Consider the following 21,886-nt stretch of genomic DNA (forward strand, 5'->3'; position numbering starts at 1 on the left):
ACACTAAAATATTTTTTTAAAAGATAGTGTGTATGTTCCCAATGTGTTAATTTATTATTAAAATTGTACCTAGAGGCCTGCATCAAGAATCTGGGTCCCATTGTGCTAGGCCCTGTATACGCACATTACAAACATGGGCCCTACCACAAGATCTTACAATCTAACTGTAAGATAACAGACAACATGGGGGATACAGCAAACCAGACAGGACACTGGGGTGTGGGGAGGAGCTTTGTTCTTTCTTTTTTTCTGTCTTCACTTCTCTCACTCTCTTTCTTTCCTGATCTTTGTCCATCACTTTATCCCTCTCTCTCTTTCGTGGTGCTCTTTGCCTCAATCTACGTGCCTAAATTGCATATCTAAAAAAATCAGTTTCCCCTGGCCCAGCTTCATCCCTCTTCCATCCAATCTTCAAACACTGCATCCCTTCAGCTTCTTCCCTTCTCTCACTCTTTCCCCTTGAATAGTTTCTTTCTCTAACCACATTCGTTTTTCATTTTTCTATGGACTTTCCCATCACTTTCCTCCCCTCCCCCTTCACTTTCACAATCCCCTCGTTTTCTCCCATTTCATTCTCTCACTTTGTCTCTCTCTCCTTCTGTGAGAGTTTGGGGATCTGTCTGGGTAAACTTATGAATTCCATTTGATTTTATGAACTCTATTTATTGGCTGAGTGAAGCGAGATCTTACACTCATCTGTAATTGTCTGTAGCTCAAAGAGCTGGGTGATGGCAGCCATTAACACCTTCCAGCATAACAACACCCTATTCCAGCTCTACTCATCCACCCAATGGAATTTAAAATGTTGTCAGCCTGAATGATTTATCTCCCAGACAGAAAGTAGAGAAATAATAACAGTCGGGGAGAAAGCAGGAATGGGGAATAAGAGAGGGGCACACAAACCCCCTGGCATGGGGGTGGGGAGAAAGGGGGAACTTAGTATAGAGAGAGGTGGTGTTAAGCTGCTTGCAGTGACTGAAGAGCATGAGTACCAGACTGTTGAGAACCAGGGCACAACTCACAAATTGGTTGTGAGTTCTATACCTAGGGTATGTCTACACTACAAAATTAGGTCGATTTTATAGAAGTCGATTTTTAGAAATCAATTTTATATAGTCGATTGCGTACATCCACACTAAGCGCATTAAGTCGGCGGAGTGCGTCCTGACTACCATGGCTAGCATCAACTTACAGAGCAGTGCACTGTGGGTAGCTATTCCACAGTTTCTGCTGCCCATTGGAATTCTGGGTTAAGCTCCCAATGCCTGATGGGGCAAAAACATTGTCGTGGATGGTTTTGGGTACATGTTGTCAGTTGCCTCTCCCTCCGTGAAAGCAATGGCAGACAATCGTTTTGCTCCTTTTTTCCTGGGTTACCCATGCAGATGCCATACCACAGCAAGCATGGAGCCCACTCAGCTCACCATCACTGCTGCTGTTGCAGGCATTGTAAACACTTCACACATTATCCTGGATTATATGCAGAACTGGGCTAAGAGATGCCAGCACAAGGAGGATAGTGATGAGGACAGGGACACAGAAGTTGCTGAAAGCATGGGATGTGGCAATTGGGACATCATGGTGGCACTGGGGCTGGTTGATACAGTGGAACGCCAATTCTGGGCCAGGCAAACAAGCACAGACTGGTGGGACCGCATAGTGTTGTAGGTATGGGATGATTCACAGTGGCTGCAAAACTTTCACATGTGTAAGTCCACATTCCTGGAACTCTGTGAGTTGCTTTCCCCTGCTCTGAACCACAGGAATACCAAGATAAGAGCTGCCCTGACTGTTAAGAAGCGAGTGGCAGGAGCCCTGTGGAAGCTTGCAACGCCTGACTGCTACCAGTCAGTCGGGAATCAATTTGGAGTGGGCAAATCTACTGTGGGGGCTGCTGTGATCCAAGTAGCCAAGGCAATCATTGACGTTCTGTTAGCAAGGGTAGTGACTCTGGGAAATGTGCAGGTCATAGTGGATGGCTTTGCTGCAATGGGGTTCTCTAACTCTGATGGGGCGATAGATGGAACACATATCCCCATCTTGGCACCAGACCACCTTGCCAACCAGTATATAAACTGCAAGGAGTACTTCTCAATGGTGCTGCAAGCACTGGTGGCTCACAAGGGACGTTTCAGTGACATCAAGGTGGGATGGCCGGGAAAGGTGCATGATGCTTGAATATTTAGGAACTCCGGGCTGTTTGAGCAGCTGCAAGAAGGGACTTACTTCCCAGACCAGAAAATTACCATTGGGGATATTGAAATGCCAATAGTGATCCTTGGGGACCCAGTCTACCTCTTGCTTCCATGGCTCATGAAGCCTTAAATAGGCAGCCTGTACAGTAGTAAGGAGCAGTTCAACTATAGGCTGAGCAAGTGCAGAATGGTGGTAGAATGTGCTTTTGGACATTTAAAAGCTCACTGGTGCTGTTTGAGTAGGTCAGACCTAAGCGCAAACAACATTCCCATTTCAGAGTAGCAGCCGTGTTAGTCTTTATCCACAAAAAGAATAAGAGTACTTGTAGCACCTTAGAGACTAACTCATTTATTTGAGCATAAGCTTAAGCATAAGCATAACATTCCCATTGTTATTGCTGCTCGCTGTGTGCTCCATAATATCTGTGAGAGTAAGGGGAAGACGTTTATGGCGGGGTGGGAGGTTGAGGCAAATCGCCTAGCATCCGATTTTGAGCAGCCAGACACCAGGGCGATTAGAAGAGCACAGCAAGGTGTGCTGCACATCAGAGGCTTTGAGAACCAGTTTAATGACTGGCCAGGCTTTGGTGTGACAGTTGTGTGTGTTTCTCCTTGATGCAAACCCACCCCCTTTGTTGATTTTATTTCCCTGTAAGCCAACCACCCTCCCCGCTTCGAAATAAAGTAACTATTGTTTTGAAACCATGCATTCATTCTTTATTAATTAAGAAAAATGAGATAACGGACAAGGTAGCCTGGGTGGTATGGGGGAGGAGGGAAGGACAAGGCCACAATGTTTGTTGTAGCCACACTAAAAATCAGACTGTTTGAATGACAGCCTTCTGTTGCTTGGGACATCCTCTGGAGTGGAATGGATGGGTGCCCAGAGCCTCCTCCCCCGCCCCACCATGTTCTTGGGCATCTGGGTGAGGTGGATATGGAACTTGGGGAGGAGGGCATGCTGTTATACAGTGGCTGCAGTGGGGGTCTGTGGTCTTGTTGGCTTTCCTGCAGCTCCAACAGATGCTTCATCATGTCTGTTTGCTCCCCCAACAGAAGCTTTATCATGTCCATTAGCTCCCCCATTAACCTCAGCATCACGTCCTGCCTCCACTCTTTGCACTCACTTAATTCTTTTCTGGCCTCTGCCACTGAATGCCTCCATGCATTAAGCTGTGCCCTATCAGTGCAGGAGGACTGCATGAGCTCAGAAAACATGTCATCGCGAGTGCGTTTTTTTTTGCCTTCTAATCTGCAATAACCTCAGGGATGGAGATGATAGGGGGAGCATAGAAACATTTGTACCTGGGGGGAGATAAAAAGGGAGAGTAAAATTTAAGATGATACATTTCTGAGAACAAAAAGGTGAATCTTTCACAGTGAAACAAGCAATTCACAGCAGACAGCACATGTGCTTTAGGTACAAGGTTGAATTTTGCCTTTGATATTGAGTGCCTGCTGGTATGGTGTGTCAAAGTTAGACTCAGGACTCACAGTTTGTCAGACCACTCTGTTTTATTAGCACAGCGCTCTGCTAATAACACCCAGATAATGTGAGCACCATGCAAGACACAAACTATCTTATTTATACAGATAAAAGGGTGAGAACTTAACAAGGTAACAAAGGAAGCAGAATCAGATAAGTTTACCTGGGCTAGGCATGCATATCTTATTTCCTTACTAACTATTACCCATCTTCTGTTAATGTTTCGCCATTAGCACCATTGTTTATGCCTAATGTTTCTTTTCCTGGCACCTGTATTTCAACATTTCTTATTTCTGCTTAAAGGTACATACAACATTTCTTTAATCCATTCTTATTTTTACAATATAATTCATTCTACTTTCACAATCCCTCCTTTTGGTCAAGCTCACGCCATGACCAGAATTTTACGGGGTTCCACATATTAACCGTTCTTTATCTCTTTGTTCATCAGCAATATTCAAAATCATCATATTAGCACTCTGTTCTGGGGCAGTCACCTGAGTGGCATGCCTTACACAATTTTGGGTACAACAGGAGACTAACTGAAAACATACAAAAATTATTAGGATTCCAAACAGGATAGTCAGGGCTCCCTGAAACAACCAGTTTCCTATGCCAGAGAATACTTAGCCACTTCCATAAAGAACTTGGCTCTTCATGGGGAAGATATGCGATTTGTTCTAAGTGGCTAGCGTGATCTATTACCTCATTGGTATCGTCAGGTATAAACACACAACATTGTTTTCCAATGAGAGCACAGGTCCCTCCTTTGGCCGCCAGCACTATGTACAATGCCTGATGGTTTTGGAGGCCACCTGTCGGATTGCCCCTGTTTCTTTGGCCAGGGCTCTTAAACTTTCTCCAGTTTTATTTGCCATTATTTTAACTACTTCTTTTAACCTCAGGAGCCTTTTTTTTTTTTGCCTGGTGTATTACTCCCCCAAGTGGGTTAAAGGAACTGCCAATAGTCTCTTCCCAGGTGTCATTACTGTTCCATATTGTGTTAAACGGACAAGGTCCTCCAGTGAGGTCTGGGGAATTGAGTGGGATAGCCAGGACAGGAACATCAGTTTGAGAGTGGGCTGGGATGTGGCTGCAGACCCAGCATTTAGAAATATTAAGGGTCTGAGCTATCCACACTTGCTGCTGGATAAAAGAATTGTCATTGTGGACTCCCCAGACCTTCAGACACCAACAGCCGAGGAACAGGCACCACCAGAGGCGCATGTTGGAGGCAGGGCCCTTCTGGTTCTGACAACCTCAACTGAGGGAACTGTAGTCACAGTTTTATGTCCACCAGGCAGCAGGCGCTAGGCTCACTACTGCTTTTTCTTGGGCCTTGCTTTAGGTAGTCGTCTGCTTCTGGCAACCCTTATGAGAACGTAGATTGTAAGGTATTGCAGGCTGTTCCTCTATGTCATCTTCTGGAGTCAAAATTGACTCTGCGTGGTCCTGAGGTGATGATTGGTTCGCTGGGGGTGGTGCATTCTTACACGGCAAAGCATGTATTCATGCTGCGGATGCCAGACAGTTTAACAGCTGTCTGGGTAGTAAGCAGTGCCTGATGATTCTTTGATACTCTTTAAGTCTTTTTGCTTCTTTCCTTGACTCTGGCTATAACAATGGCCTTCACACCTTATCTTTTCCTGATGCATTCATTCCTCATTCACACAAACAGATTGAGAATACAAACAGTAGTATTTTATATCGAGCAAAAAGGCATTGAAAATTAAACCTTGCTAAGTTTTACAATTAATAACCAAGACAATTTACATTGAGACCCAGGCCTTCAATGTTTCTCTAATTTACTTAACATAGACACAATAGAGAATCCTGTCTCTTACTACCTAAATCTTAAAACAAAGAGTTAGAGAGGGCCCAATTTGTAATGCATATGGGAAAACAGAATCTTATAGTCCCAGAGGGTCATTTCTTTCTGCTATTCAAAAAGGATGGCTAGCAGGATGAAATCAAATTATACATTATAAAGTCCAGCTCCTACATATCCCCCTTTTGACACTAAGATTATCAATCGCCAGTGTCACTTCTTATGTAGTAAAAATACTGGGAGGTGATTTGGGCCTGAGGCTCTAGCTTTGCATACATTTGTTTTATTCACCAGCATATTTTAAACATTTCAGTTAAACACATACAATTTAAAACCAAAAACAATTAGGGGTAGTAACATTAGTATGCCAGTAGTTGTGGGAGTCCATCCAGATAATATGAATGGTTCTGTTTCCCACATTGTTTTGTTTGTTTGTTTTTAGGAACTATGTTACCTCTTTACCTTTTTAAACAGATAATTGGTAACTGTTTGCCATTTAATGCAAAGACTGATAGAGAACTCAGCTAAATCAGTGCTTACAGTAAGCTGAGACTTTTTGGTTGTGGCAAATAGTAAATGTGATTATTGGTAAACACAGTACTTACATTACATGTACATTTGTCTACTGGTGGGTTGCTAACACTTTTATTCTTTTAAAACACTTCTTTCCAAGAATTAACACACACATTGCCCGTTATACAATACTTTGGTCTAATTATTAATTTTATTCCACATACAGGATCCTAGTGAGATGTCTTTACTACAGGGCTTTGGAGCAACAGGCATGGATAAGCATACCCACTTTTGAGGAGTTCACTTGGTACAACCTTTAGTGTCCAATAGTTTCCCTTCCTCCCCAGCCCACTGGCTTGAGGTTTGAGGTAGCCAGAAGGCTCCCAGGTGCAATCTGTGGAGTGGGCTAACTTTCCATCTCTTTGCTTCCAGAGCCTGTTGGTGTGCAATTTTAACAATTTCTTCACTTAACAAATTTTGTCTTACCGTACTGGAGACATACTGCATCCAGTTATATTGATAGGTATTAAACAATTATTTTTTTCTTTGCTTTAACAGATGTATTAAAACCTTAATATTTTCTGATATTACCCAAAACATCTTATGTTCTAAATATCTGCATTTTAGTACATTCCATAGCTATTGCAGTATGTTGTGTTTTTTTTTTAACTTATTTGTTTTTGTAATAGGTTGTTCTGTAGCTGGTATTAGCTTTTTCTGATTTTCTGAAAGACAAAAATAACATTTTTCTACCCCTTTCAGGGTGGCATTGATTGTTGCTTAAAATATTCCTTTCTTTTACAAATACCCTTGCTGATTGCAGGCAAAACAGAGGAATTACCCCCATATTTTCCTGGTTTTTTTTGTTTTATTTTTAATATAGGCAGGCCAGGTTTTAATGGATTTTACTTTTTAAGGGTTATGGGGAAATTATTTTACTGTTTAGTTATTAAATTCATGAGGTGGTGTACCTCAAGTTTTTCTTCTAATATAACAGACCAAGTTTGTAATGTTTTTCCTGCTGTGTTAAGCTTTAAGTTTATTCACAGGTAATAGCTGAGAAGCATCATTACCATATTACCTTAAAGGATTTTTCCAAAAATCATACACACTATACGTTGTTACCGGGGTACTTACTAACATTAAATTTATTTCAATGTTTAATATTAACAATAACATTTAGCATCAAATCTCTTAAAGGGATCTTGTTATACCATGTCTTTTATTTAGGCAATTTCTTTTGTGCTGGCAGGATTCAAAGCCATCAGCAGAGCTCAGAGACTCTGTCTTAAAAGGGACACAATCAACTTCCACCAGAGTTTTGATTTCTTTCCACTTTCAACTCCTGCTTACAAAACACACACAGATCTGAAAAAGAAAACAGTCTATTGCGGCTCTTTTTGGAGCCCTAATAGGATTTTAATTCAGTAGCATATTTCATTTGTATTTCTTTTACCCCTTTTTACAATATACACTGCACATGTCCTAGAGAAAAAGCACATTCCTTCTATACTACAACTTTTTTTTTTTAAACATTAGCCATATCAATTTTTACATACAATGTAACTGTTTCTTTTTTCTTACAGAGTTTTCATGTACCCTTATCAAAAGTGACAGTCTGATTTCACAGAGCCATTTTAAGGCTCAGTATTTTTAACATTACTTCTTTTTGTTTTATGCACTTCACCTCTGCTGTTGCTTCAGAGGGGCACTGTTAATTTTTTTTTTATTTTATTCTTTCACTACAGCTCTTATCTGCTATTGTTACCAAAAAAAAAAAAAACAACCAACAACAACCAACCAAACAAAAAACCTCCAGAATCTCTCCCTATTCTCCTGATTTTGACTGCCCTATTGCAGCCATGACTTGGTTTTTATTTAAAAAACATTTTAAATTTTATAAAGAATCAAGTTACCCCTTAAGGGTTAAATGCTAAATCCCAAAGCCAAACAACACTAATTACCTGTGTCTTGCAAAAAGGTCTGTCAGTTTTGCAACTTTGAATTAAGAGTCAAATGAATTTTTAGTGGCATTAAAAACAAAAACAAAACCAATTTATCTTACACCTACAGAACAGGAGTTTTACAAACCAGATGTGCTGGTTTAGATTTTTAGAACTTTACATATTTTCACAGACAAATAGATACATACACATTTTCTTTTCCTTAACATTCCTTTACACTTTTTTTTTTTTACATAGCTCTATATATATTTGGATTATTTACAGGCACTCTTTTGGAAAAGGGCCCATTTTCCCTTCAGAATGGCTGCAAAGAAACCAAGAATTCTCTCTCTTTAACATGGTCCTTTTTAACATTTTCACAAAGTTTAACTGCTTAATTCTCTCCAGCCTTTGTAGAGTTAACTTTTCACTCTCTTTCCATAAATCACTTGTTTATCTCCCAAAATAACACCTTTATCACCTCAGATTTCACCATTTTAAGTATTGTTCCAGGGGTTCATGCCTGCACTTACTGCTTTTCTTACTCCTTACACTATGCCCTTAGGGCTTCCAACCTGTTTTTCAGTTTCTTTATCTGTTGCTTGCCTGCTTTTCTGGGCCTGATCCTGCTCTTTTTTTTTTTCCCCAATGAACCGTTTGTGAGTGATATTGTGGTCACTTCACAATTTTGAAATAAATGTTCAAGGAAAGGGACCAGGAAGGGTGGGGGCTAGTTGAGGAGCCCACCTTCTTTGCTGAATTGGTAGTGGAACACTAAAGAATCAGTTTTTGAGGCAGACAACAAAGGGGAACAGAACAAGGGGCTTTTTGTCCTTTTTACAATGAGATGGGAGTATTAAGGGGGTTGGATCGATCCAGGGTGGGTTTTTGAGAACGGGGTAAAGGGGAGCGCTCGGTCTGGTGGTGGGAGAGGAGGCTTTTAATAAAGCTTTCAACTTATTATTTGAATATTTGAGAGAGGCGAGTTTTTGATTTTGTCCAGCTACGATTTGCCTCTTCCCACCACTGAATGAAACAATTAACCTCTTCTTTAGCCAATTTAGTTTTAGGTTGTCCGAGTTTGTCCTTTAAGACGTCCACTCGGTCTTGTTCCAAGATTTTAACAGTGGCCACTGAGTTTTGGGATCCCCCTGAGTTAGCCTAGACCATTTTTCCAGAAATTTACAGGAGTCCAGACCCTTCTTACAGGAGTCTGGACCCATCCTAAATACATAAAATGAGCCGGCGTTCGTTTAGGGAACTGTCCCGACTTAGACGTCTGGTTACCCATACAGGAGGACTTCACACACCAATTGCACAAGAAGGAAATTCAGGTTCGTGAAAGCAATGCCCGGTGCAACACACAAAAGGAGCCCACGGCTACTGCCTCAATTGCCCTTGCCTTCACACCCAGGGATTTACCCAAAGTGTGGTGCGGCTGCAATTGTGCAGATTCCACTCACTCAGACCGCAGGGACAGGAACCCCTTGGTTGGCTGATCCCCGGACGGAGATGGCACCCAGACTCAAACACTCCACAGGAAGACGGATAGACACAGAGACAGGACAGTCCTCAGTCCGGACAAAACACAGAAATAATTACCTGACCAGATTCCTGATGTCAGATCCTGGGATCCCTACCAGAACAGAGTGGGAACCAACAGGTTCAATGGCATAGACTTCACTGTGGTCGTGCACCTTTCTGTTCTGGTGGAGGACCGCTCGGGCCAAATGCCCAGGTGCTGGCTGCCACGGTCGTCCTACAAAAATAGTCAGGAATCACACAGCCCAGTGAAGACGGTTGCCATCTCGGTGGAACCTCCAAATTGTCAAAGTTAGACTCAGGACTCACAGTTTGTCAGACCACTCTGTTTTATTAGCACAGCGCTCTGCTAATAACACCCAGATAATGTGAGCACCATGCAAGACACAAACTATCTTATTTATACAGATAAAAGGGTGAGAACTTAACAAGGTAACAAAGGAAGCAGAATCAGATAAGTTTACCTGGGCTAGGCATGCATATCTTATTTCCTTACTAACTATTACCCATCTTCTGTTAATGTTTCGCCATTAGCACCATTGTTTATGCCTAATGTTTCTTTTCCTGGCACCTGTATTTCAACATTTCTTATTTCTGCTTAAAGGTACATACAACATTTCTTTAATCCATTCTTATTTTTACAATATAATTCATTCTACTTTCACAGGTGACACATCACACACGGCTGGGCAACAGAATTCAGTTTCCAGGCAGCCATGGTAAACCAAAGGATACGCAGGTTTGGCTTCTAACGCCTTCATAACATGGGAATGCTTTCAAACTGCAGTGCCCTCCTTTCCCAGAGCAAACAATGTGTTGGGTTTCACATTTAAAAGGAGGGGCTGTTTTTGGGTGGATGTGCAGCACACACCTTCCCCCGCCCCGCCACATGGCTATTCTCTGGGATGATCCCTTCACCCCTACCCCCTACCCCCACCACGTGGCTATTCTCTGGGATGATCCCTTTTAGCCTAGTGCAAACCAGGGCCGGCTCCAGGGGTTTTGCCGCCCCAAGCAGCCAAAAAAAAAAAAAAAAAAGCCGCGATCGCGATCTGTGGCAATTCAGCAGGAGGTCCTTCGCTCCGAGCAGGAGTGAGGGAGCCTCTGCCGAATTGCCGCCGAATAGCTGGACGTGCCACCCCTCTCCAGAGTGGCCCCCCCAAGCACCTGCTTGCTAAGCTGGTGCCTGGAGCTGGCCCTGGTGCAAACAGCCCAGCATGAATGGGGTCCTTTAACTGTTCCCTTACAAAAATTCCCTATTTCAACCAGGTGACCATGAATGATATCACTCTACTGAGGCTAACACAGAAAGATATAGACCAAATGTTGCTTGAATGTGACCAAAACCCAGGACCATTTGATGCCATGCTTTGTGCTGCAATGATTGCAGAATTCTTGCTACTGGCTTGGCGTGGTAAAGTGTCCTAGTGTGGAGGATGAAATAAGGCAGACCTCCCCAGAAACCTTCTGCAAAGGCTTTCAGAGTACCTCCAGGAGAGCTTCATGGAGATGTCCCTGGAGGATTCCCGCTCAATCCCCAGACACGTGAACAGACCTTTCCAGTAGCTGTACTGGCCACAAATGAATCCCAGTTTTTCAGGGCAAATCTAACATTAAACACTATTGCTTTTAAACCCTGTACTGTAGTTACAAATGTTCACTCACCAGAGGTGCCTTCTCCAGCTTCAGGGTCAGGGATCCCGCCTTGGGAGGGTTTTGGCTTTCAGGGTGAAGAAAAGTTCTTGGCTGCCAAAGAGAATGGATTCACCACTTGCTTGCTGCCCATTCTCCTCCTCCTCCTCTTCCTCACCCACAAAATCCTCCCCCCTGTTGCGTGAGACTCCCCCCTTGCAGGTGTCCACGGACAGTGGTGGGATAGTGGTAGGGTCCCCCCCTATAATGCCATGCAGCTGGTCATAGAAGCAGCATGTATGGGGCTCTGACCTGGAGTGACAGTTTGCCTCCTTTGTCTTTTGGTAGGCTTGCCTGAGCTCCTTAGCTTTCACACGGCTCTGCTGTGTATCCCTTTTGTAGCCTCTGTCCAACATGCTCTGTGAGATTTTGGCAAATATATTTGCATTTCTTCTTTCTGATTGGCATTTGGCCTGCACAGATGCTTCTCCCCATACAGCAATCAGATCCATTGTCTCCCTTTCGGTCCATGCTGGAGCTCGTTTGCAATTCTGGGGGGACTGCATGATCACCAGTGCTGCTGAGTTTGCCACACTGACCAAACAGGAAATGAAATTCAAAAGTTGCTGGGGCTTTTCCCTTGTACCTGGCTAGTGCATCGGAGTTCAAAGTGCTGTCCAGAGAGGTCACAATGGAGCACTCTGGGATGGCTCCCGGAGGCCAATACCATCGATTTGCATCTGCACTATCCCAAATTCAAACCAGCAAGGTCAATTTTAGCACTACTCCCCTTGCTGGGGAGGAGTACAGAAGTCGATTTTAAGAGCCCTTTAGGTCAATGGAATGGGGTTCATTGTGTGGACGCAGTCATTTTTAAATTGACCTAACATCGCTAAATTCAACCTAAGCCCATAGTGTAGACCAGGCCCTAGATTTCACCAGCCAATTATCAAGTGGAAACTCCTCAGGCTCTATAAGAGCCTTACCATGAAGTCACAGACAGGCTCCTTGGGTACTCTAATCTAGTTAGCAAACCCAGATGAGCATACCTTTGTGACAGATGGTCTCTTACACCTAGCATCCCAGCAATATGCAGGTTACACAAAGGACCATACACTTACCCCAGGTCAATTGCTCCTAAGATCTCACACCAAAGACAATGCTTGTAGCTAATTGTATAATAAAACTATATACAAATGTATTAGTAAAAGGAAACAAGAGAGTTTTTACAAGGCTAAAGCAGGTAAACATCTACACACAAATGAGTTATAATCTTAAATATCAAAAGGCAATAGAAGCTTCTATAATAAGCAAGCTCTGTAGGTCCTTTAGGGCTAACCTCAGCAATGGGGATCTCTTGCTTATAAACCTGGCATTCCAAAGTACAAGCAGCATAGAGATATGGTTCCTTCTTGTTAGAGGTTTTTATCCCCCCTTCTCCCATGTGCTCTGAGCTGCAAACTCAGCTGATGGGAGGAATCCACTTGCTTGACTCATCTCTATGAGGTGAGGGAAGTTGGCAAAATAACAAATGTATTTTGTTCTCCTTACCGTCTCACAATAGTTCATCTGGTGTCGATGGACCTTTCCTGTTGGGCAAGACAAATCACCTTTCATTGGAGATCAGCACTTCACACTAGTTAATGTGCCTCTCCTGTCTGGTGATTTACACAGTCACAGAGGCGTACAATACCACTGCTCAAATATTACTTTACAGTATGGGATACAGATGTTATACATGAAATTAATACATGCAGCAACTCAGATGCATTCAATAAAATCTAAATAGTAAATACATTCTTATAATTCTAACACCCAGGTGAGCCAGATGTATTCCAGCCATGTATTTGAGGCATGGGGATCTTGGCATGAGCTGGCACCTGTTCTGCCACATCATAGGGTGTAGGGGAGCAGAGAGCCCCTGGTATGGGGGAGAAAATGGGGGGCCTTGGTATGAAGAAAGGGGGAAATGGGGGCACACAGAGTCACTGTGTGGAGGTAGAATGGAAGACCCTGTTATTGGGTGAGGGGAGAATGGTGGAACACAAGAGCCACTGGCATGTGGCAGAGGAAAGAATGGGATGGCACACAGGGCTGCTGACATGGGGGGAGAATGGGAAACCCTGGAGGTATGGGAGCAGGAATAGGGGACACACAGAGCCCCTGACATGAGGGAGGGCTCAAAGGATAGTACACAGGGTGCTTGTAGGCCAGATGAAGGAATGCAAGGAGCCCCTGGTGTATGCAATGAACTTGGCCTAGAGAAACAACAGAGTTTGCAACCGTCTAGTGAGTATAATCTTTAGTGTGGATTAAAACTTCCATTTTATGGCAGACCATATCAGTGAATCAGAAACAGGGCCAGCAAGCACCACCAGAAACTGTACAACTCTACCCTGGTGGTACAATGGGGATTACTAAAACCCTCTGCCAGCACTCCTACTCATGGCTTGGAGAATGGAAAATCCTCTCTAGAAGAAAGGAGAAAAAGGTGTCAGAAACCTGTTGGAAGGGTGTGTGTGTGCATATGTGGTAATCCCCTCACCTCACTCCTCCCACCCCAGCCTGAGCATGTGATTGGAAGACCTGCAATTTTTCTCCTGCTGATCATGTGACAAGGTGTTGCAGACTGTTCTGTACTTAAAAAACAATAGGTCCATTCCACCACCAGCAGCAAAAGCTATAGCAGCAGACATGGGGGAAGGAGGGACCTGCCCCTCCCAATGGACACTGACCAAAATTCAAAAGACTCTCAAGAGTAGTGAAGGAAGGAGGGGGTTGAATTCAGGTGTTTGTTGTGTTTCTATAATCTGTAGCTTTCCTATGCCTTCTAAGAGTAAAGTGTGTGTGTGTTTAAGAAGTCACTTTGTAAAGTTTGTGTGTTACTTTCTTTAACAGTTACATGGTGCCCAAAGAGTTAAGCTATACACCAGCATGCCCACAAGGAAAGACATCTGGGGAGAGTGTGCATAAGCTACTGTGGGTCTCAGGGGGGCTGAAGCACTGGTTCCAGAGTTGAGACAGCTGGAGTGCGGGGTCCCATTGCCAAGAGAGATGTCAGATCTGCACTTGAGGAGCACACCTGAGTGATCCAGAGCTAGGAGTAGTGATCAGTCACTCACCAGGCCAGGGAGCTTGAAAGCATGTGGGTCTAAAGGCTGGGGCTGGTTATAACAGTCTGGCAACTGCCCACAAGGGGGCAGGCAGGGCTGTGACACCTTCCCATTTCCATCTCTTTATCCCTTGACGTCTTGACTCATTCTCTCTCTCTCTCTCTCTTCCCCCTCTTGCCCTCCTTATTTTCATCCTCTGTTTATCTCCTTTCTCTCCTTCTCCTCTCTTCCCTGTCCCTCTCCTGAACTCACTTTCTTTGCAGTCCATTATTCTGCCCTTGGAAGGTGACAAGGGGCTTTCTTCTGCTCCCAGCCTTCCATACACAGAAGGGAGCTGGCTGGTTTCCATGGGGAAGTTCAGTTATGAAGAACTGCTGAGATCATCTCTCCCAGAGTAAAAATGGGGAAACTTCATAGATTCATAAAGTTTAAGGCCAGAAGGGACCTTTAGATCATCTCGTCTGACCTCCTGTATTATTGAATTACACTGTTACCCTTGTATTGAGACAAATAACTTATGTTTGGCCAAAGAATCTTCCAGAAAGGCAGCCAGCTGGATTCAAAGACATCAAGAGATGGAGAATACATTACTTCTCTTGGTTATTTGTTCCAATGGCTAGTCACCCTCATTGTTAAAAAATTGTGACTACTTTCTAATTTGTATTTGTCTGGCTTCAGCTTTCAGCCATTGGTTCTTGTTCTGCCTTTCTCCTCTAAATTAAAGACCCCTTTAGTACCCAGAATTTTCTTCTTGTGAAGGAAATCACACACTATCATCAAATCACCTCTCAATCTTCTTTTTGATAAACTAAACTGATTGAACTCTTGTCTCTCATTGGACACTGGTAGCTAGGTTAATGGAAGACTTCTTCCATCGGCCCACCACTATCTACACCAGGGTTAGGTTGCTCAGGGCACACTCCTGAGCAATGTAGCTGGGTCAACTTAGCTTTTCAATGTAGCTCAGGCCACTGCAAGGCATTTTCTCCAGCCCTCCAATCATTTTTGTGGCTCTTCTCTGCACCCTCTCAAATTTGTCAACAACCCTTTAAAAATGTGGACATCATAACTGGATTCAGTATTCCATTATCAGTCTTACCAATGCCATATGCAGAAGTAAAACCACCTCCCCTACTCACTAGTCCCCTGTTTGTACATCCATAGATCACATTAGTCCTTTTTGCCACAGCAACACACTGGAAGCTCCTGTTGAGCTGCTTGTCCGTTATGATCCCTAAATCCTTTTCATATTCACTGCCTTCTGCCTGGGGTTGTACAATACTCACCCCCCCCACCATGCCCCCACAGGCAGGAAGCTGTTGTGTGGGCACACCGAAGAAGGGAAACACTAAGACAACAAAAAGAACAGGAGTACTTGTGGCACCTTAGAGACTAACAAATTTATTTCAGCATAAGCTTTTGTGAGCTACAGCTCACTTCTTCAGATGCATAGAATGGAACACACAGACAGGAGCAGCAGGATAAAGGAGAACAGGGAGCTGTCTCTCCCTGCTTTTAGCAGAAGAGGCTTATGCTCCTTTAACAGGCACCAGCAGTGGAACCTGCTCTTCTCTGGATCCTTGGACTAAGAATCAAATCCAACCCTCAACCCCTCCTCCCCCCCACCCCGCCCATGGAAACTGCTGCTTCTCTGGCAGGGACTAGCACCTGCATCTTATGGGGGAACAAAATAAAACTGCTGCTTCTGGTTCAGGTGGAAGCAGAGGAAGAATTGCTCTCATGGAACCTGGTGGCAGTGGATGGCTGAAGGGGCAGAAGACTACTGAAGATTTTCCCTGTGTGTTGTTGAGAGAGGTCAGTGCCTCAGAGACCTGTTGGATCCACTGCTGCTCCTGAATTCCAAGACAGTGGGGATCTTGTATTGCCACTTCCCACCTATGGCTGGCCAAGAGGATGCAACTTGTCCTCTCTAACGTGGACCTTGTAGCAGTCATCCACCTCTCTGGCCCTGCAGTCTGAACTATTGCGTTTTGCTTCTCTTGAAGACCGCCTGGAAGCTTCAGAGAGGAAGCAGATAATTATGGACATATAGGACTCAATCCTGCAAGATGCTGAGCAACTCCTGCTGGTTCTGAGTGCGTAGTAATGGGAGTTAAGGAAGCTGAGCACCTCCCACAGTTGTTCAGCACCTTGCAGAATCAAGTCTGTGGGGACAGGTTTTCTAGGGCTCAGCACCCTGCAGCTCCCCCGGTGACAGTAATGACCAGGCTTTCAAAAGAACTCACCTGAAAACCCAGCCACTTTCACTGGTTCAGGAGCTGAGCTCTTTTGGAAATGGGGCCCTTAATGCCATTGCTCAGGCCTTTATATCTCTTCCCTGTTTGCTTCTCAGAGCAATTCATGGTCTTAATAACAACCATCAGGGCTCTGATGTGTTTAGGACTCAGCTCCCTGAGAGAGGCCTCACAGATTCTGCCCCATTGTGGCAGTTGAGATCAGCTGATCCTTTTTGCTGTAGGTAACTGGAAATGAACTCTCCAGGAGGGCACCATCCTGCCTTTCAAACACGTTCCCCTTGGCAGGTCTGCCAGAGCCTGTGCTTGGGACCCTTCAGGGCACAATAGAAGGAATATTTATTTGCTTTTTCACTTGATTGCATTTCATTTCTGCCTTTCATCCCTGACTAGCATGAGTTATTAGAGACTGTGGCTCTGAGCACTGGTGCTGCTAGCATTATCTGATGTGTGTGCCTTTCAGATTTTGCATCCCAGCACATGGAGGCAAGCAATTTGCCCTATAAGAGTTAATAAATACAAATTCCTCATTGACACAGTCACCTTACTCCCCTAAAAGCGCTGCTGTTTATTTTACCAATTTAATCCAGGGAGTCAAAGCTCCTGGAGGGAAGGATGGATGATTAACTCACAGAGGCACCTACTTCACATAACATATCCACTTAGCAAAAACTAGCCCTCACTAAAGGGGAAATGGCCTGCTTGTCATTTGGCTACACAAATGCAACCTGCAAATGAGTCACCAAATTAATAGCAATATTGTGGGTCTCACAAACAAGCAGTGCCCTTTCTAATCTCCATATATGTGCTCCCTGTGGCAGCATCTGCCCTTCAGGCAAGTCTCAAGCTTTACACTGCTGACATTTTGATGGGAAAATAGACTAACACACACACGTTTGTGTGGATGGTGGATTTTATACCCATGTTAGAGTGTTCAATACAGGCATAAACAGTCAGCTTTTGTTTAAATTCCTCTGCGATTCTTCTAGAGGTTTGTTGAAACAAATAATTTTATAACTGTGGTGTGCATGGAAGTGGAATAACAACATAGGCCAGGCAAGGCTGAGCGCCAGCAGGCAGCTGGAGAAGCGTCCCCCATACAGCTTTGCCAAGGCAGCTCAATCCTAACCTGCAGCACCCCTGCTATTTCCAGCCTGGTCCCTTGCACAACTCTGCCAATGCACATCAATGCTGACCTGGAGCACCCCTGCTCTTCCAGCCCGGGCCACTCACACGATCTGCCTGGGCACATCAATTCTGACCTGTAATAACTGCTATTTCAGTCCTGGGACCACCACACAGGTCCTCAATCCGGCTCTGCAGCCCTCCTGCTATTCTAGTCCTAGGCCTCTTTCAGAAATAGGCTTTCAATGGTGCAGTGGTTCTGTGGCACAGACAAACCAACCATGGAACAGGGTGAAGCCAGATCTATTTCCATGTGTGACTTAGTCAAAATTGGAAATTTAACTTTACACGTGACATACAAGTGCATTGAGCTAGCACATGGCCCAACTCCAGGACCTAACCACAACTGGGCCACACTTCTCCCCACCTCTGCAATGGACTCCCCCAATACACACAGGAGACACAATGGAGCAGAGAAATTCACTCTACACGTCAATCTGCCAACAATCCTCTTCAGTCACTACCATGGAGCCTCCCACCATACACAGCAGTTCCAGAGCCCCTGTCCCATTGTGCTAGGGAGCCCCATATCCCCTTCCAGCTGTGCCAATACCCTTACCGCCCCCACTGTGCCCCTTCTGCTGAATCAGGACTCTCGTGTTTCACACTCCACATTATGGAGATCTCTGCTTCTGCACTTCCTTCACTGCATTGTGCAGCTCCTATCCCAGCCTTCACTCAGCCAGCACCCTCACTTTCCCTGCCTCTAGTGAGCCCTCTACTATTCCCTTGTCCTTGGTTTCTTCATTGCGCTAATCCCCTTAGATCCCAGCTACACAGGGAAAATAGAGATGGAGTGACAGCAGGAAACAGGGTAGCAGCATACTTCGATGAGAGAGGGATAACTCCGTGATTTTTGAGCATTGGCCTGCTAAACCCAGGGTTTTTAGTTCAATCCTCTAAGGGGCCACTTAGGGATCTGGGGCAAAATCAGTACTTGGTCTTCCTAATGAAGGCAGGGGCTGGACTCAATGACCTTTCAGGGTCCCTTCCAGTTCTATGAGATAGGTATACCTGCATATATTTTTTGGTGAGGCCTCATCTGGAGTAATGTGTCCAGTTTTGGGCCCCACACTACAAGAAGGATGTGGAAAAATTGGAAAGAGTCCAGCGGAGAGCAACAAAAATGATTAGGGGGCTGGAGCACATGACTTATGAGGAGAGGCTGAGGGAACTGGGATTGTTTAGTCTGCAGAAGAGAAGAATGAGGGGGGATTTTATAGCTGCTTTCAACTATCTGAAAGGGGGTTCCAAAGAGGATGGATCTAGACTGTTCTCAGTGGTGGCAGATGACTGAACAAGGAGTTATGGTCTCAAGTTGCAGTGGGGGAGGTTTAGGTTGGATATTAGAAAAAACTTTTTCACAAGGAGGGTGGTGAAGCACTGGAATGGGTTGCCTAGGGAGGTGATGGAATCTCCTTCCTTAGTGGTTTTTAAGGTCAAGCTTGACAAAGCCTGGCTGGGATAATTTAGTTGGGGATTGATCCTGCTTTGAGCAGGGGGTTGGACTAGATGACCTCCTGAGGTCCCTTCCAACCCTGATATTCTATGATTCTAAGTAGGGAGCAGCAGAGAGCCATCAACAATGGGAAGGATGGATAGGTGAGACACCAGGCAAAGGAGAGAAAGGGGGAAGCCACTTGAGGAGGGAGGGAAACCACCAAAGAATAGGGTAGGTGAACCATCCGTGAGCAGGTGAGGGCCCCGTAGAATGAGCAGGGGAAGCTTACTGGGAAACAAGGATGCAGAAGCACCAGGGGCCCCCCACAAAAAAACAGAGAGTTGGCAGCCCCAGGAAATGCCAGGAGAAGGAGAGCAAGGAACATGGAAGGAGAATCAGCAGGGAGGCCACAAGAGGATGCCATATGTTGTGGAGAAGGAAGGTCCCAGGGGAGATGGAGAGCTCCCTTGGAGGGCGCTACCAGCCAGGGGAGGAGAAGCCTAAAGGAATAGAAATAGTGCAAAAATTACATGAAGACAGAAAAGCAGGAAAGGAGGAGGAAGAGAGAGAACAAAGGGAAGCCAGGCGAGAGGAGGAGACAGTGAAGGAAAACGCCTACGAAAGATGAGACTGCAACTCTCTGGAGTATGGAGAGAGCAAAGACACCGGGAAGGGGAGCATGCACACAGGCATTGAGGATGAAGCTGGGAAGCAGACTGAAGGGGCCAGGAGGCGTGGAGGGGGAAGGGAGGCCCAGACAGAAGAATACATTTTTTTATATGAAAACGACAAACGGAAGAGATTTCTGAAGGGTTTTGTGTTGATTTTGTGTTTTGACCGTTTGCAAAAAGTCTGGTGTTGGGGAAACCAAACCCATCTGTGCTCCGTGCCAATAACCCCAAAGAACAAGCAGTAACGGAGACCTGAGAGGGAGGGTGCAGGGTGGAGACAAGTGTGTAGGCGTGACCAATTCCCGGGGCAGTGTTTGTAGGGTAGAAGTCAACAGCCCCAATAGCATCGCCGGCCCAAGTACGAAATACTTGCGTACGGACCCGATTCTGCCATGGTTCTCCCGTTGCTTCCAGGAGTACGGTCCTCAGGAGGGTGGCAGCTCCAGGCTCTCGGTGGGTCTATGGAAAGGCTGGGATAGTGACAGGAGAAGGCCGGGGTTGTGGTCATGGCAAGCTGGAGTTAGCGATGCACTAAGTGGGAAATAGTGAGTCTTGCTGATTAAACGCTAAAAGGATTTGTTGGCTTGACCTAGTTGGGATTGTAAAGGATGCTTGACTGGTATGCGGGGAGGTCCTAGGGCTGGGGCTTTGTTTACCTGGCAAGCTAGGGACAGGTGCCGGGCGTGGTGGGTCCTTTTCTGGGGCCAGAGGAGCAGGAGAGCTGCCCAGTGTGAGCTGGGAGCACTGCTGAGTGCTTTCCGGCTCCTCTAGGGAAGGTGCTACGGCAGGTGATTCCTTTTAACTCTAATTAGGTGTGAGGGCTAGAGAGTTGCCTTACTCTGCTCTACATAAGAGGGAAGCTACAACGGCCTATTTTAGGGACCTCCTGAGACGGTGGGGGAGGGAAGTTTGGAAACCCTGAGTCCAGGGAGGCTTTGCTCACTAACTGGCTGTGGGGGAGGCATAGTGATGATGCAAGTGAGATTGGGGACCCCCTCTGGAGCCTGTATTCCGGCCTCGTGCTGAGCAGCGCCCTGGCAGCCGTTATCGGAGATGCTGGTGCCAAGGGAAACCTCTTTGTGTTCGGCATCTTCTGAATGTTCCTTCACATTGAGCAGCATCCTGGCACAAAGTGTAGGGAAGCTTTTGGTTTCAGGCTGGTTTGTGGGGCTCCCTGCATCATATAGCTCCAAGGGGATTATAGGGAGAAGGGCTTGCGAGTCAGTATCTCCCTGCCCCACCTGCTCGCGAAGGACCCTTCTCCCTGGCTCCCCTGGTGAGTCCGCCCCGAGCTCCCTAGCTGTGAGTCACACACCCAGCCTCGCCAGAACAGTAACTGCCCCGCGCTGTACGGGTCCCAACTCCCATCAGTCCCCTCGCGCCTTCGCTGCACCATTACACCAAGAGGGGGGCTGCGCTGCGCCTCTGCGGAGCCCCCCAGCGCCCCACCAGGACCGTCTCCAGAGCTGTGAAACTTCTCGTCCCGATAGCTGCCCCGGCGCCTCCCCTCCAGCCACTCCTCGCCCTGCCGCCGGTCCCAGCACGCCTCCTGCAGCGCCCCTGGCACCCAGAGCGTACCCCCGTGCCACAAGGGACTGTCACTGTCCTTCCCCTTCCCGTGCCCGCACGGGCACCAGGAGATACTGACTCTATCCCCCGCTCGCTTGTCAGTGCTCCACCAGGACTTCCCGGGCCTCCCACTGGACCACCACTGAGCTCCCCGCTCTGTCCCCACTGACCCTTCCAGCCGCCACCGCTAGCCTCCCAGCCCTCCCCACTGCTCTGTGCCGCATTACTTCACCCCCCGCCTCGTCACCGACCCCCCTCCGGTCCCGCCCCACCTTTGGTATCCCACATACCCCCTCCCCTCCTGCCCGGGACCCCGAGCACCACCAGGCCCCTGAGTCTCCTTACCGATCCCGCCCAGCTCCTTCACCCTGGGGCGGCCTGGTTTGTACTTGGGTTGCCCGGCGGGAGGGGAGCAGCAAGGGTGGGGGCTGGTGATTTGGTAATTTCATAGTGACAGCAGACATCTCCCGTCCCGATTATTCAGCACAAAACCTGAGCAACAGACAAAGGGGG

Source organism: Mauremys reevesii, linkage group 8 (assembly GCF_016161935.1).
Source record: "Mauremys reevesii isolate NIE-2019 linkage group 8, ASM1616193v1, whole genome shotgun sequence".
NCBI classification, from domain to species: domain Eukaryota; kingdom Metazoa; phylum Chordata; order Testudines; family Geoemydidae; genus Mauremys; species Mauremys reevesii.